The following is a 679-nucleotide window of genomic DNA, read 5'->3' as shown; positions in this document are numbered from 1 at the left end:
CTTTGCGTATAATTTGATATGTTACGCACTTGTAAGACGGAGACAATATATTATGCAGTTATCCCGTCCTCTTAAGGCAGGGACGCCATTTCAACTTTTTTTTTGTTGGTGCCAAAATGTTTGCAGGCCATTCAGATCATTACCAGGACACATAGAAAACTTTTTTTTTTTTTGGGGGGGGGGGGGGGGTGGTCAAGTGGGGACAAAAAATGTAGAATATTTGCACAATTTATTTAATATGTCACTTATATGAGTATGAAAATACCACAATATTGTTACTATTTTTGACGAACTATGTGTAGCCGTGTAGGTACTTTTAATGTATTTATTTTATATTGTGGATACCAGACACCAGTGTACAGTGGTATCTACACTTGGTAAATAAATGTATGAGTATAAATCACCTTTATAATAAAATATCTAACCGAACCTAACCTACACATTTTTTCTCCCTGCATACCTACTTAAAATATGTAATATTGCTAGCTTAATAAAACTAGAAATTTACTTTATTGGTATCCTTCTTCACAATGTTTGTGTAATAATTTATCAATTACAATATTGTGGGACGACAAAATCACATCAAAAATTCTTGGAAATTAAACATTAGTACAATTAGAGATGGGAATTGTACGTACATTTACGTACATTTTTAAATACTGTATTTCTGTATGATATT

Source organism: Acyrthosiphon pisum, chromosome A2, assembly GCF_005508785.2.
Source record: "Acyrthosiphon pisum isolate AL4f chromosome A2, pea_aphid_22Mar2018_4r6ur, whole genome shotgun sequence".
Lineage (NCBI taxonomy): Eukaryota > Metazoa > Arthropoda > Insecta > Hemiptera > Aphididae > Acyrthosiphon > Acyrthosiphon pisum.
This window is presented reverse-complemented; position numbering follows the sequence as displayed.